Source organism: Globicephala melas, chromosome 6 (assembly GCF_963455315.2).
Source record: "Globicephala melas chromosome 6, mGloMel1.2, whole genome shotgun sequence".
Taxonomy (NCBI): Eukaryota; Metazoa; Chordata; class Mammalia; order Artiodactyla; family Delphinidae; genus Globicephala; species Globicephala melas.
This window is the reverse complement of record NC_083319.1, coordinates 24,067,995-24,084,566: the sequence shown is the minus strand read 5'-3', so window position 1 is coordinate 24,084,566 and position 16,572 is coordinate 24,067,995. Positions and strand designations below refer to the sequence as shown.

Sequence of the window (16,572 nt, the reverse complement as noted above, 5' to 3'; positions counted from 1 at the left end):
TGAGGTATAGTTGATGTACAATGTTATGTAAGTTACAGGTGTATAACATAGTGTTTCATAATTTTTAAAGGTTATACGCCACTTACAGTTATTATAAAATATTGGCTCTATTCCCTGTGTTGTACAATATGTCCCTGTAGCTTATTTCTTTTATACGCAGTAGTTTGGTACCTCTTAATCCCCTACGTATATGTTGCCCCTCCCCTCTTCCCTCTCTCCACTGGTAGCCGCTAGTTTGTTCTCTATATCTGTGAATCTTGTTTTTGTTATGTTCACTAGTTTGTTATATTTTTTTAGATTCCACATGTAAGTGGTAGCATACAGTATTTGTCTTTCTCTGTCTGATATTTCACTTAGCATAATTTCCTCCAAGTCCATCCATGTTGTTAAAGGTCATTTTTATTATTGCCGAGTAGTTTCAGTTGTAAGGATATACGTCAATTTGTTTATCCATTCCCCTGTTAATGGACAGTTGGATGGTTTCTAGTTTTTGACTACTATGAATAAAATTGCTATAACATTTACATACTAATCTTTGTGTAGACATGTGTTTTAATTTCTTTTGGGTAGCAGCCAGGAGTGGAATTGCTGAGTCTGTGGTACATATGTGCTTAACTTTATAAGAAATTTGTGTTAGGTTTTGTCAGATACTTTTTTTTGCATCTATTGAGCAAATCATGTGGGTTTTCTTCTTTGATTGTTAATATGGTGAAATACAATAATTGAAATTCAAACGTTAAATATTCAAACACTTGATCCATGCTGATTAACCTTTTCTATACATTGCCTGACTTGATTTCTTAAAATTTTGTTACAGATTTTTGCAATCATATTATGAAGGATGTTGGTCTCAGTTTTTCATTTCTTTGCAATGTGTTTGCCTGGCTTAGGTATCAAGATAATGTTGGTCTCATAAAATGACTTGGGAAGTGTTCTCTCTTCCTCCGTTCTCTGGTAGAATTGGTATTATTTCTTCCTTAAATGCTTGATAGAATTTATCAGTAAAGATATCTGGGTCTGGAAGTTTCTTTGTTAGAAGGTTTTAAATTACAAATTGATTTTTTTTTTTCTATTTTTTGGCCATGCCACGCAGCATGCGGGATCTTAGTTCCCCAACCAGGGGTCGAACCCATGCCCCCTGCAGTGGAAGCGAGGTGTCTTAACCATTGGACTGCCAGGGAATCCCACAAATCAGTTTTCTTTAACAGATATTGAGATACTCAGATTTCCTATTTCTTCCTGAGTCAGTTTTATTAATTTCTATCTTTCAAGACATTTGTCTATTTCATCTAAGTTGCTGAGTTTATTGACAAACATCTTTTCACAGTCTTCTCTTATTGTCCCTTTAATGACTTTAAAGTTAGTAGTGATGTTCCCGCTATCATTTCTGCTATTGGTAATTGTGGTTTTTTTTCTTTTTAACTTGATCAGTCTGGCTAAGGGTTTGTCAAATTTGTTGATATTTTGTTTGTTTGACCATATTCTATTTCATTGATTTCTGTTTACTTTGGTGAAAGTTTAGACAATTAATCTTAGACATTTCTTGTTCTTGTCTTGTTTTATTGTTAACTTTTTAAATGTATAGAAATGTATACTATAGGAAGTGAGAATTTCCCATAACCCATTCCCCCCGGAGGTAACTGCCTTTCTACCAATGTGCTGATCACCAAAGACATACTAAAGGACTTGACATCCCACTAATCCACCACATGCCTTTGAACATGGGTGCCTTTGCTCCTGACATTCCTTCAGAAAGGAATACTCTCCCCAACATTCTCCACCTGGTGAATTCATAGTTATTAAGGTCCATCTCAAATACCACGTCCTCCTTGAAATTTCCTTCAGTTCTTCCAATCAGAGTTCATTCTCTTCTCTGTGTACCACTGGACTCTGCATGATTGTACTATATTGATCATTGGAAGGGTAGAATTTGAATATGGTCCATTTGTTCCAAAGTCCACACTTTCGTGTGCTATGCTGCTTCCTTGGCATTTTTCTATTGGATTTTAGAGCAGTTTTCTATAATTCTTGACTTACTATACTCTTTCTGTTTGTTTGTTTTAATTGAGGTATAATTCACGTTACATAAAATTCTCCTTTTTAAGGTGCACAATTATTACAGGATTTTAATCTCAAATTTCTTTATGGAAAGAATTATATTCATCTTAGTATTTCCAGTTCCTGGTACAGCACTTAACACTCAATATAAGACATTCAGTAAATGTTTCCTGAATTAAGAAAATAAGTGTTTACCATATGTTCTCTGCTGGTATTTCTCAAATTCAGTGTGTATACCAATCACCCAGGGAGACTGTTAAAGTGCAGATTCTGATTTGGAAGTGGAATCTGAGATCTAAACTTCTAACAAGCTTTTTACATGATGCCTATGCTGCTGATCTGAGGACCACACTTTGTTCTATTTGTTTGTTTTTTATTTTATTTATTTATTTTTTTAATGTTTTTATTGGAGTGTAATTGCTTTACAATGGTGTGTTAGTTTCTGCTTTATAACAAAGCGAATCAGTTATACATATACATATGTTTCCATATCTCTTCCCTCTTACGTCTCCCCACCTTCCACCCTCCCTATCCCACCCCTCTAGGTGGTCACAAAGCACCGAGCTGATCTCCCTGTGCTATGCAGCTGCTTCCCACTAGCTATCTGTTTTACATTTGGTAGTGGATATATGTCCATGCCACTCTCTCACTTTGTCACAGCTTATGCTTCCCCCTCCCCGTGTCCTCAAGTCCATTCTCTAGTAGGTCTGCGTCTTTATTTCTGTCTTGCCCCTAGGTTCTTCATGACATTTTTTTCCCCTTAAATTCCATATATATGTGTTAGCATACGGTATTTGTCTTTCTCTTTCTGACTTACTTCACTCTGTATGATGGACTCTAGGTCTATCCACCTCATTACAAATAGCTCAATTTCGTTTCTTTTTATGGCTGAGTAATATTCCATTGTATATATGTGCCACATCTTCTTTAGCCATTCATCTGTTGATGGACATTTAGGTTGCTTCCATGTCCTGGCTATTATAAATAGAGTTGCAATGAACATTTTGGTACATGACTCTTTTTGAATTATGGTTTTCTCAGGGTATATGCCCAGTACTGGGATTGCTGGGTTATATGGTAGTTTCTATTTTTAGTTTTTTAAGGAACCTCCATACTGTTCTCCATAGTGGCTGTATCAACTTACATTCCCACCAACAGTGCAAGAGGGTTCCCTTTTCTCCACACCCTCTCCAGCATTTATTGTTTCTAGATTTTGTGATGATGGCCATTCTGACTGGTGTGAGGTGATATCTCATGGTAGTTTTGATTTGCATTTCTCTAATGATTAGTGATGTTGAGCATTCTTTCATGTGTTTGTTGGCAATCTGTATATCTTCTTTGGAGAAATGTCTATTTAGGTCTTCCGCCCATTTGTGGATTGGGTTGTTTGTTTTTTTGATATTGAGCTGCATGAGCTGCTTGTATATTTTGGAGATTAATCCTTTGTCAGTTGCTTCGTTTGCAAATATTTTCTCCCATTCTGAGGTTTGTCTTTTCGTCTTGTTTATGGTTTCCTTTGCTGTACAAAAGCTTTTAAGTTTCATTAGGTCCCATTTGTTTATTTTTGTTTTTATTTCCATTTCTCTAGGAGGTGGGTCAAAAAGGATCTTCCTGTGATTTATGTCATAGAGTGTTCTGCCTATGTTTTCCTCTAAGAGTCTGATAGTGTCTGGCCTTACATTTAGGTCTTTAATCCATTTTGAGTTTATTTTTGTGTATGGTGTTAGGGAGTGTTCTAATTTCATTCTTTTACATGTAGCTGTCCAGTTTTTTTTTTATGGTTTTTATTCATCAATTTGATAATATGGTGTATCACATTGATTGATTTGTGTACATTGAAGAATCCTTGCATCCCTGGGATAAATCCCACTTGATCGTGGTGTATGATCCTTTTAATGTGTTGTTGGATTCTGTTAGCTCTTCTCTAAATGTTTGATAGAATTCGCCTGTGAAGCCATCTGGTCCTGGGCTTTTGTTTGTTGGAAGATTTTTAATCACAGTTTCAATTTCAGTGCTTGTGATTGGTCTGTTCGTATTTTCTATTTCTTCCTGCTTCAGTTTCGGAAGGTTGTGCATTTCTCAGAATTTTTCAATTCCTTCTAGGTTAGGACCACACTTTGAATTGCAACGCTCTAAGGTACCTTCTCTCTAGAGTAAAGGTAGTTCTCCTGAACGTACGCAAGGGGGCGCAATGGGCCAACATTTCTACTGCTATTTATAACAAAGTAGTGAATGAATTCCTGTGACATGCTTTTTGGCAGCTGTTTTGCTAATTATTATTTATTTCATGGAACAGGCACAGTAGATAGCTCAGTATACTAAAAATAGACTTTCCTTTAAGCCATGTGTTTTGAAGAATTTGCCACGATTATGCGCATAGAAACTGGAAACCCTCACAATCTGTTATTAGAAGTGTCAAATAAGAATAGCACGAAAAAATTATTAGATATGAGAGATCTGAAAGATGTGAAAATGATAATAATAGTGATAATAAAAGTAATAATGATAATATCAGTCATTTATCGATACCTATTAAGTGTGTAGTATTGTACTAGCTGTCTCACATGAATGGTTTCATTTAATCCTCACAACCACCCCATGAAATAAGGTAATATTGCCCTCATTTTACAGGTAAGAAAATCGATGCTTAGAGAAATTAAATAAAATGCCCAAGCTCTGGAAGTCATAATTGGAAGGGTAGAATTTGAACATGCTCCATCTTTTTCTTTTTTAATTAATTAATTTATTTTTTGAATTTTATTTTTTTTTTATACAGCAGGTTCTTATTAGTTATCTATTTTATACACATCACTGTATACCTGTCAATCCCAATCTCCCAATTCATCACACCGCCACCACCACCCCACCTCCCAGCCACTTTCCCCACTTGATGTCCATACGTTTGTTCTCTACGTCTGTGTCTCTCTTTCTGCCCTGAACATGCTCCATCTTTTTCCAAAGTTCACACTCCTGTGTGCTGTGCTGCTTCCTCAGAATTTTCTTTTCTTTTTTTGTGGGGGGAGGATTTTCTTTTGGTGTTTAGAGCAGTGATCTACGATTCTTGATTTGCCATATGCTTTTAAAAATTTGAGATATGATTCCTATGGTATAAAGTTCACCCTTCATTGGTTTTTAGTATCATAAATACAAGGTTATGCAACTATTGTCATATCTAATTCCGGAATATTTTTGTCACCCCCTAAGAGAAATCCATACTCATTAGCAGTCTCTCCTCATTTTCCCCTTCCACAGCCCCTGAAAACCACTAATTTACCTTCTATCCCTATGAATTTGTCTATTCCAGGCATTTCACATAAGTGTAATCATGCAACTCGTGGCCTTTTGTGTCTGGCTTTTTTCACAGAGCATAATGTTTTCGGAGTTCATCCATATTGTAGCATATATCAGTCCTTCCTTTTTATTGTCTGAACAATATTCCAAAGTATAGACATACCACATTTTGTTTATTCATTTATCAATGGATAGACATTTGGGTTGTTTCCATTTTATAGCAATTATGAATAATGCTGCTATGAACATTTAGATATACATTTTTGGACAAACATAAATTTTCAATTCTCTTGGGTAAATACCAGAGAGTGGAATTGCTGGATTATATGTTAACTCTATGTTCAGCTTCTTGAGGGACTTCTAGATGGTTTTCCTCAGTAGCTGCACCATTTTATATTCCCACCAGCAGTTTCCTCCATATAATTGTCGTTGTTGATTTACCATGATTTGGTGATCATGAATTAATTGAAGGGGAGATAATCAAATTCTCAAACATGTTTCAAAATGAGATGCCTTTTAATTTTTTAAAGTGATGAGTGGGCTCCTGCCTACTGCTGTGGAAAGAACACTGAACTGGGCTTCTTCATTAACTATCGTTCTCTATGATTAACTGTGTGACCCATATTATGATCTAGTCCTTCAGACTCTCAGCTGTAGATCTGGGATAATAAAACCTGCCTTGCTTCCCTGGTGGTACTGGCATGAAGTTAAAACCAAATAGCTAAGGCAGAAGAAAGCACTTTCACAAATGAAAGAGTTGCCAAAATTAATGAAGTTTAAGCACCAGTGCCCCTCTTTTGCCTTGGCCCTTTCAAGGCCCCGGTCTCTGGCCACTCTGTAACCCTTCTCATCTAGTGGCACTGGGGTGGCACTGGAGTGGACAAGGACATGCTGAGTCACAGCTAAAGGTAAGTTCAGCTGGGCTCTATGGGACTTGTTTCTAATAAGGCGAATCCTAGGTATCAAGAAAGTCATGGCAGTATCTTCGTTTATTCAACAACCAACTGTATTGCATCTAGTACCTGTACTAAGTGCTGGGAATACAATTTTTTTTTTTTTTTTTTTTTGGGTTCGCGGACCTCTCACTGTTGTGGCCTCTTCCGTTGCGGAGCACAGGCTTCGGACGCACAAGCTCAGTGGCCATGGCTCACGGGCCTAACCACTCCGCGGCATGTTGGATCTTCCCGGACCAGGACACGAACCCGTGTCCCCTGCATCGGCAGGCGGACTCTCAACCACTGCGCCGCCAGGGAAGCCCAAGGGAATACAATTTTTAAAAAGGGTAGTTGGAATTTAATATAGCCTTCTGGGACACCAATTGACAGAGCACGCTTATTGATAAAATAAGCAAATATAGAAGAATTACATAACATGAATAATAAGCCTGAAAAAATAGATACATATCACATATATCCAACAAATAGAATATGTACTTTTTTTATACGTGCAACATTATGTTTCTGCCTCTGTATACGCTGCACTGTGCTCACCACCAAAAGTATAGTTTCCATCTGTCACCATTCAGTTGATCCCCTTTACCTGTTTCACCCTCCCCCCACTCCCCTTCCCCTCTGCTAACCACTACTCTTTTCTCTGTATTTATTTGTTTGTTTTTATCTGGTTTGGTCCATTCATTTATTTAAAACCATGTTTTATATTCTACATATGTGTGAAATCATATGGTATTTGTCTTTCTCCGTCTGACTTATTTTACTTAGCATAATACCCAGAAGGTCCATCCACTTTGTTCAAATGGCAAGATTTCATCTTTCTTTTATGGCTGAGTAGTATTCCATTGTGTGTGTATGTATATATACACACACTTCTTTATTCACTCATACATTGATGGGCACTTAGGTTGTTTTCATACCTTGGCTATTGTAAATAATGCTTCAATGAACATAGGGGTGCAAGTATCTTTTCAATTAGTGTTTTCATATTCTTTAGATAAATACCCAGAAGTGAGATAGCTGGATGATATAGTAGTTCTGTTCTTAATTTTTTGAGGCACCTCTTTACTGTTCTCCGTAGTGGCTGCACTAATTTACGTTCCCACCAACAGTGTGTGAGGGCTCCCTTTTCTCCACATCGTCTCCAACATTTTTTATATCTTGCCTTTTTGATAATAACCATAGAATATGTACATTTGGATTGTACCTTGTATATTTATTAATATTGGCCATGTTCTAGGCCACAGAAAAAGATCAATTTATTCCAAAGATTATTTTATTCAGTATCATGCAGACTGTGTTCTGTAATTATAATGCAATAAAATTAGAAATCAATAACAATAAAAGAGTTAAAAAACTTTCCTTTTTCTGGAAACCAACAAACAACAAAAACAAATCAAAACCAAAAATAGTCCCCCAAATCCTTGGGTTAAAAAGATCATCATATGTCAGAATGCATGAGGCACAAAGTAGTATTTAGAGGGAAAAATTATAGTTTGAACAAATTTATTAGAAAGCAGGACCATTTGAAGGAAAATAAACAAAGCATTCAACAAGAATAGTTTGAAGAAGACAACTGAGCAAACTCTACTCATGGGGTTCTGACTTATATGTACACAGGATGCTGAGTGAGCCCAGTGGAGGTGCATCTAACATGCGGGGATCACATGTGAGCTGTGTGATGGAGTATAAGGAATCAGATTAAGATATCTGGGAAAAGCAAAGAGTAAGTGCGCTGAGGTGAGAAGCAGCCAGTGGTTGTGCCCCACTGCAGGGAACGGTTCCTATGGAGAGGGGGTCAGAGAGAAGGCAAGGGTTATGTCAGACCATGAAAGCTTTGTTGTGAAATAAAAGGAAGGCATAACACATTTTTTAAAATAAAGGATGATGATTTCAAATAAGAGTTTGAGCTCCAGGGTCAGATGATGCTGAGTTTGAATCTCACTTATGCAAACTGTGGGGTTCTAGCTGTGTGCTCATGGGCCAGCCATTTAACCTCTGCAAGCCTCAATGTCCTCATCTTTAAGTAATAATAATAGCTACCTGATAAGCGTATTGGTGTATAAAGCACTTAGCACAGTGCCTGACATAGACTTAGGATTCATCTGTTGTTCCAGTGTAATTGTTCATAGCACACCCTTTCATGATCAAAAGTGTCTCTGTCTGGACTTCCCTGGTGGCGCAGTGGTTGAGAGTCCGCCTGCCGATGCAGGGGACGCGGGTTCGTGCCCCGGTCTGGGATGATCCCACATGCCACAGAGCGACTAGGCCCGTGAGCGATGGCCGCTGAGCCTGCGCGTCCGGAGCCTGTGCTCCGCAGCGGGAGAGGCCACAACAGTGAGAGGCCCGCGTACCACAAAAAAAAAAAAAAAAAATAGTGTCTCTGGCTGATAAACTATATGGTCACATCAAGTTGGCACTCAGTATGTCGCCTCTATGTGTGTGTGTGATGATCTTTAGAAAGATCATCCTGGATGCACATTGGAGCCTGGATTTGAAGGACACTAGACTAAAGACAGAGGGGTCACTTAGGAGGGACCTGAACCAGGCAGGTGAGGACAGACTGGAGAGTTCCAGAAGAGAGGTGTATTTTTTAAAAAGGACGCAGCTTTTATACAACTGGTGACTACTAAGATGCTTCTAGGCCTCATTAATATTCCTGACTTAGAGGACCAAGTGGGTGGTGACAGGAAATTCACCCCAGTGGGTCCAACAGAAGGAAGCACATATTCGGGATGCAGGCATGTGGGATGGTGAGTTTTGGACGCGTCAACTTTAAAGACGTCTGGGGGATTGCAGCATGGAGGGGATCATTAGAGAGTCAGAAAGCAGAATCTGAAGTTCAGGGAGAGGCCAGGTCTGGAGATGGAAATATGGGTCTTACCTGTATGTGTGAGCAAACGAGATGACTCAGGGAGAGAAGTGAAAAGTGGGATGAGATGAGGGCTGAAGAGCAAGCCCCGAGGAACACTGCCAGGTAGACGTCCATGAAAGATGCTGTTGCCCGGGAGCTTGGGAAAGCCGGGAGAAATAAGGGTCAGAGCAGACAACGAGGGCAGAGTCTCAAGGTGCAGTGAGCTGTCAGTGGCATCAGTTCTATGGAGAAGTTGGATATGAGGAGGGCACAGAGGTGCCATCGGGTTCTGCCTGTGACGTCATGGCTGCTTTGGGAAGAAAGTTTCTGAGGAGTGGTGGGGTGGAAGCCGATTGCAGAAAGTTTAGTTTGAATGGATGGCAGCTCAGGAGGAATGAAGAGTTAAGTTGTACTTATAACATTTCTCAGACTCGTAGATTCAAGTCAAATCCATAATTCTGATAATTAAAAGAATCCCTTAGTTCTGGCATAATTCTTGTGGCTGATGAATGAGCACCCCTAGTTGCTGCTCATTGTGTGCTGATATCGTGCCGGACATCCTGGCCACAGTGTCTGGTGTGACAATCCCAGCGAGGGGATGAGGAAGGTGTCCCTTGACAAATGCAGAAACTGAAGTTCAGAGGCTCTACGTGACCTGCTCAATGTCACACAACTACCCAGTCCCAGAACTGCAAATCACACTCATCTCTGATCCACCCCAAGTCCAGTTCATTCCTCTGAACCTCAACTCCAACCTCAGAACCTTCCCTCTTTTTTTAAACTGTCTGAAAAAGAAATTCAAAAACCCCTACTACATAGTAACCACTTTTAAAAATAAAAATGCAGAAAGTTCTCATAGCTGCTGATGGAACCCATCACCTGTTCGTCACGGTATAACCTGGGGACCTCAGAAATGTGAAAAGCATTAAAAAAAAATCACTGTGCTTTCTTGTGCTGAAAGGGAACAGTGGAAAATGACCTGTCTTTCCTACCTGAGCCCCCACCCCCCGCTTTAGGGGAAACAAGGAAACTTTGTGTATCTTTCAGTCCCAGAAAAGGGGGGCCTTGTCTGTGAGTAAAATAGCAAGTTTCATCTTAACCTTCAAGAATGATGTCTTTTCATGTCTTCATGGGGTACCTGAAGCCCTGCCAACCTCATGAGTGAGAAACCAGACCCACTCACCCTGGCCTGTCCACACCAGTCCCCACCACACCGGAGGCTCTTTCAGGGGTGTGAGTGCACCCTTGTCCTTGGGGAGCCATTCATATGTTATTCTCTACAGCACATGCGTGCTCTGTACAGCCTTTTCTATGTATGGAACACTTCATAATATGGTCCCAAAGGCACTGCTTAAAAAATATAAAGAAGAGAAAGACTAATATTTTCAAGAGAAAAAAAAATCTTTTTTTTTTAAAATAGATCTTTATTGGAGTATAACTGCGTCACAATACTGTGTTATTTTCTGTTGTACAACAACGTGAATCAGCCATATGCATACATATATCCCCATATCCCCTCCCTCTTGCGTCTCCCTCCCACCTTTCCTATCCCACCCCTCTAGGTCGTTGCAAAGCCCCGAGCTGATCTCCCTGTGCTATGCAGCTGCTTCCCACTAGCCATCCATTTTACATGTATATACATGTGTATATATGTCTATGCCACTCTCTCACTTTGCCCCAGCTTCCTCTTCCCCCACCCGTGTCTTCAGATCTATTCTCTATGTCTATGTCTTTATTCCTGCCTTGCCACTAGGTTCATCAGTACCATTTTTTTTTTTTTAGATTCCATATATATGCATTAGCGTGCGGCATTTGTTTTTCTCTTTCTGACTTACTTCACTCTGTATGACAGTCTCTAGGTCCATCCACCTCACTACAAGTAACTCAATTTTATTTCTTTTTATGGCTGAGTAATATTCCATTGTATATATGTGCCACATCTTTATCCATTCATCTGTCAATGGACATTTAGGTTGCTTCCATGTCCTGGCTATTGTAAATAGTGCTGCAATGAACATTGTGTTACATGACTCTTTTTGAATTATGGTTTTCTCAGGGTATATGCCCAGTAGTGAGATTGCTGGGTCATATGTTAGTCTATTTTTATTTTATTTTATTTTATTGCGGTACGTGGGCCTCTCACTGCTGTGGCCTCTCTCGTTTTGGAGCACAGGCTCCAGATGCACAGGCCCAGCGGCCATGGCCCACGGGCCCAGCCGCCCCGCGGCATGTGGGATCTTGCCGGACTGGGGCACGAACCAGTGTCCCCTGCATCGGCAGGCGGATCCTCAACCACTGCGCCACCAGGGAAGCCCCTATTTTTAGTTTTTTAAGGAACCTCCATACTGTTCTGCATAGTGGCTGTATCAATTTACATTCACAATCAGCAGTGCAGGAGGGTTTCTTTTTCACCATACCCTTTCCAGCATTTACTGTTTCTAGATTTTTTGATAATGGCCATTCTGTGAAGTGATACCTCATTGTAGTTTTGATTTGCATTTCTCTAATAATTAGGGATGTTGAGCAGCTTTTCATGTGCCTCTTGGCCATCTGTATGTCTTCTTTAGTGAAATATCTATTTAGGTCTTCCACCCATTTTTTAATTGGATTGTTTTTTTTTTGGATATTGAGCTCCATGAGCTGTTTGTATATTTTGGAGATTAATCCTTTGTCCTTTGTTTCATTTGCAAATATTTTCTCCCATTCTGAGGGTTGTCTTTTTGTCTTGTTTATGGTTTCCTTTGCTGTGCAAAAGCTTTTAAGTTTAATTAGCTCCCATTTGTTTATTTTTGTTTTTATTTTCATTACTCTAATAGGAGGTAGGTCAAAAAAGATCTTGCTGTGGTTTATGTCAAAGAGTGTTTTTCCTATGTTTTCCTCTAAGAGTTTTTATAGTGTCTGGTCTTACATTTAGGTCTTTAATCCATTTGGAGTTTATTTTTGTGTGTGGTGTTAGGGAGGGTTCTAATTTCATTCTTTTACGTGTAGCTGTCCAGTTTTCTCAGCACCACTTACTGAAGAGGCTGTCTTTTCTGCATTGTATGTTCTTGCCTTCTTTGTCAAATTAGGTGACCATGTGTGCGTGGGTTTATCTCTGGGCTTTTTATCCTGTAGCATTGATCTGTATTTCTGTTGTGCCAGTACCATATTGTCTTGATTACTGTAGCTTTGTGGTGTAGTTTGAAGTTGGGGAACCTGATTCCTCCAGCTCCGTGTTTCTTTCCCAAGATTGCTTTGGCTATTCGGGGTCTTTTGAGTTTCCATACGAACTGTAAAATTTTTTGTTCTAATTCTGTGAAGAATGCCATTGGTAGTTGGACAGGGATTGCATTGAATCTGTAGGTTGCTTTGGGTAGTATAGGCATTTTCACAATGTTGATTCTTCCAATCCAAGAACATGGTATATTTCTCCATCTGTTTGTGTCATCTTTGATTTCTTTCATCCGTGTTTTATAGTTTTCTGAGTACAACTCTTTCACCTCCTTAGGCAGGTTTATTCCTAGGTATTTTATTCTTTTTGTTGCAGTGGTAAATGGGATTGATTCCTTAATTTCTCTTTCCAATTTTTCATTGTTAGTTTATAGGAATGCCAGAAATTTCTGTGCATTAATTTTGTATCCTGCAACCTTACCAAATTCATTGATTAATTCTAGTAGTTTTCTACTAGAATTCTAGTAGTTTTCAAATTCATTGATTAATTCTAGTAGTTTTCTGGTGGCATTTTTAGGATTTTCTATGTATAGTATCATGTCATCTGCAAACAGTGACAGCTTTACTTCTTCTTTTCCAATTTGTATTCCTTTTATTTCTTTTTCTTCTCTGATTGCCGTGGCTAGGACTTCCAAAACTATGTTGAATAAGAGTGGTGAGAGTGCACGTCCTTGTCTTGTTCCTGATCTTAGTGGAAATTCTTTCAGTTTTTCACCATTGAGTATGATGCTTGCTGTGGGTTTGTCATATATGGCCTTTATTATGTTGAGGTAGGTTCCCTCTATGCCCATTTTCTGGAGAGTTTTTATCATAAGTGGGTGTTGAATTTTGTCAAAAGCTTTTTCTGCACCCATTGAGATGATTATATGTTTTTATTTCTTAATTTGTTAACATGGTGTATCACATTGATTGATTTGCATATATTGAAGAATCCTTGCATCCCTGAGATAAATACCACTTGATCATGGTGTATGATCCTTTTAATATGTTGTTGGATTCTGTTTGCTAGTATTTTGTTCAGGATTTTTGCATCTATGTTCATCAGTGATATTGGTCTATAATTTTCTTTTATTGTGATATCTTTGTCTGGCTTTGTTATCAGGGTGATGGTGGCTTCGTGGAATGAATTTGGGAGTGTTCCTCCCTCTGCAATTTTTTGGAAGAGTTTGAGAAGGATCGGTGTTAGCTCTTATCTAAATGTTTGATAGAATTCGTCTGTGCATCCATGTGGTCCTGGACTTTTGTTTGTTGGAAGATTTAAATTACAGTTTCAATTTCATTACTTGTGATAGGTCTGTTTATATTTTCTAATTCTTTTTTTTTTTTTTTTGTGGTACGCAGGCCTCTCACTGTTGTGGCCTCTCCCGTTGTGGAGCACAGGCTCTGGACGCGCAGGCTCAGCGGCCATGGCTCACAGGCCCAGCCGCTCCGTGGCATGTGGGATCTTCCCGGACTGGGGCACGAACCCGTGTCCCCTGCATCGGCAGGCGGACTCTCAACCACTGCGCCACCAGGGAAGCCCCTATATTTTCTAATTCTTCCTGGTTCAGTCTTGGGAAATTGCACCATGACAAGAATTTATCCATTTTTTCGTGGTTGTCCATTTTATTGGCATATAGTCATTTGTAGTAGTCTCTTATAATCCTTTGTATTTCTGCAGTGTCTGTTGTGATTTCTCTTTTTTCATTTGTAATTTTATTGATTTGTGTCCTCTCCCTTTTCTTCTTCATGAATCTGGCTAAGTGTTTATCAATTTTGTTTATCTTCGCAAAGAACTAGCTTTTAGTTTTATTATTTGTTATTGTTTGCTTCATTTCTTTTTCATTTATTTCTGATGTGATCTTTATGATTTCTATCCTTCTACTAACTTTGGGTTTTGTTTGTTCTTCTTTCTCTAGTTGCTTTAGGTGTAGGGTTAGATTGTTTACTTGAGATCTTTCTTGTTTCTTCAGGTGAGATTGAATTGCTATAAAATTCCCTCTTAGAACTGCTTTTCCTGTGTCGCGTGGGTTTTGGGTCATCGTGTTTTTATTGTCATTTGTTTCTATGTATTTTTTGATTTCTTCTTTGATTTCTTCAGTGATCTCTTGGTTATTTAGTATTGCACTGTTTAGGCTCCATGTATTTGTGTTTTTTACAGTTTTTTCCTGTAATTGATTTCCAGTCTCATAGCGTTGTGGTCAGAAAAGATGCTTGATACAATTTCAATTTTCTTAAATTTTCCAAGGCTTGATTTGTGACCCAAGATATGATCTATCCTGGAGAATGTTCCATGTGCACTTGAGAAGAAAGTGTATTCTGCCACTTTCGGGTGGAATGTTCTATAAATATCAATTAAATCTATCTGGTCAATTGTGTCATTTAAAGCTTGTGTTTCCTTATTTATTTTCTGTTTGGATGATCCGTCCATTGATGTAAGTGGGTGTTAAGTCCCCTACTGTTATTGTGTTACTGTTGATTTCCCCTTTCATGGTTGTTTGCATTTGCCTTATGTATTGAGGTGCTCCTATGTTGGGTGCATAAACATTTATAATTGTTATATCTTCTTCTTGGATTGATCCCTTGATCATTATGTAGTGTTCTTCCTTATCGCTTATAACGGTCTTTATTTTAAAGTGTATTTTATCTGGTACGAGTATTTCTACTCCAGCTTTCCTTTTTTTAAAAAAATAAATTTATTTTATTATTTTTGGCTGCATTGGGTCTTTGTTGCTGCGTGCAGGCTTTCTCTAGTTGTGGCGAGCAGGGGCTACTCTTCGTTGCGGTGCGCGGGCTTCCCATTGCAGTGGCATCTCTTGTTGTGGAGCACGGGCTCTAGGCACATGGGCTTCAGTAGTTGTAGCACATGGGCTCAGTAGTTGTGGCGCATGGGCTTAGTTGCTCCATGGCATGTGGGATCTTCCCGGACCAGGGCATGAACCTGTGTCCCCTGCAGTGGCAGGCGGATTCTTAACCACTGCGCCACCAGGGAAGCCCTCCAACTTTCTTTTGATTTCCATTTGCATGGAATATCTTTTTCCATCCCTTCACTTTCAGTCTGTATGTGTCCCTAGGTCTGAAGTGGGTCTCTTGTAAACAGCATATATATGGGTCTTGTTTTTGTATCCATTCAGCCAGTCTGTGTCTTTTGGTTGGGGCATTTAATCCATTTACAGTCAAGGTTATTATTAGTATATATGTTCCTATTACCATTTTCTTAATTGTTTTGGGTTTGTTTTTGTGGGTCTTTTTCTTCTCTTGTGTTTCCCACCTAGAGAAGTTTCTTTAGCATTTGTTGTAAAGCTGGTTTGGTGGTGCTGAATTCTCTTAGCTTTTGCTTGTCTGAAAAGCTTTTGATTTCTCCATCAAATCTGAATGAAATCCTTGCTGTGTAGACTAATCTTGGTTGTACGTTTTTGTCTTTATCACTTTAAGTATATCCTGCCACTCCCTTCTGGCCTGTAGAGTTTCTGCTGAAAAATCAGCTGATAACCTTATGGGGATTCCTTTGTATGTTATTGTTTTTCCCTTGCTGCTTTTAATATTTTTTCTTTGAATTTAATTTTTGTTAGTTTGATTAATATGTGTCTTGGTGTGTTTCTCCTAGGGTTTATCTTGTATGGGACTGTCTGTGCTTCCTGGACTTGGGTGACTCTTTCCTTTCCCATGTTAAGGAAGTTTTCCACTATAATCTCTTCAAATATTTTCTCAGACCCTTTCTTTTTCTCTTCTTCTTCTGGGACCCCTATAATTCAAATGTTGGTGCGTTTAGTGTTGTCCCAGAGGTCTCTGGGATTGTCTTCAATTCTTTTCATTCTTTTTTCTTTATTCTGCTCCTTGGCAGTTATTTCCACCATTTTTTTTTTCCAGCTCACTTATCCGTTCTTCTGCCTTAGTTATTCTGTTATTGATTCCTTCTAGAGTATTTTTCATTTCTGTTATTGTGTTGTTCATCTCTGTTTGTTTGTTCTTTAGTTCCTGTAGATCTTTGTTAAACATTTCTTGTATCTTCTCAATCTGTGCTTCCGTTCTATTTCTGAGATTCTGGATCATCTCTACTGTCATTACTATGTATTCTTTTTCAGGTAGATTGCCTATTTCCTCTTCGTTTATTTGGTGTTTTAGGTTTTTACCTTGCTTTTTCACCTGTGACGTGTGTTTTTGCCATCCCTTTTTTTTTTTTTTTTGATGAGTGGGATTGTGTTCTTTTCTTACTGGTTGTTTGGCCTG

At 38.9% G+C, this 16,572-nt stretch overlaps 1 protein-coding gene across 1 annotated transcript in view; it reads left to right on the top strand.

Annotated features, from left to right (window-relative positions):
- The window catches only part of PALM2AKAP2 (PALM2 and AKAP2 fusion), a 638,407-nt gene that overhangs the window by 60,097 nt on the left and 561,738 nt on the right, over nt 1-16,572 (top strand). The window lies entirely within an intron of this gene.